This window comes from Limulus polyphemus, unplaced genomic scaffold (assembly GCF_000517525.1).
Source record: "Limulus polyphemus unplaced genomic scaffold, Limulus_polyphemus-2.1.2 Scaffold449, whole genome shotgun sequence".
Taxonomy (NCBI): domain Eukaryota; kingdom Metazoa; phylum Arthropoda; class Merostomata; order Xiphosura; family Limulidae; genus Limulus; species Limulus polyphemus.
In genome coordinates, this window is record NW_013666059.1 from 1,596 (window position 1) to 2,094 (window position 499).

A 499-nucleotide genomic window follows, 5' to 3' on the forward strand; every position below is an offset into this window, starting at 1 on the left:
AACTTGTGTTCTTCTGTTAACGGTAGAACATAGAACAAATATTTGAATGTAGTTATAAAGAATTGCAACGGTTAGACGTAATAAACTTTGACTTGTAACATATTTATTAGTCTGATATTTGTTCCGAATTACGTCAACTAGAGGGGGAACTCCAAAGTCAAATATCTAATTGAAATGCATTTCAAGCTTATGGTACAACAATAAATATATTGCTCTACTTTTGTGAGAGGAAAGATTTGGAAAGCTGATGCTGGTTATTACAAGAAATTTCTTTACTGTATTCCATATTACTTGAGAGGTTAAGAAATCTGACACTACAACAACAAATCTTTTGGGTCTACTTTTGTCAGAGGAGAGATTTGGAAAGCTGATGCTGGTTATTACAAGAAATTTCTTTACTGTATTTCATATTACTTGAGAGGTTAAGAAATCTGACACTACAACAACAAATCTTTTGGGTCTACTTTTGTCAGAGGAGAGATTTGGAAAGCTGATGCTG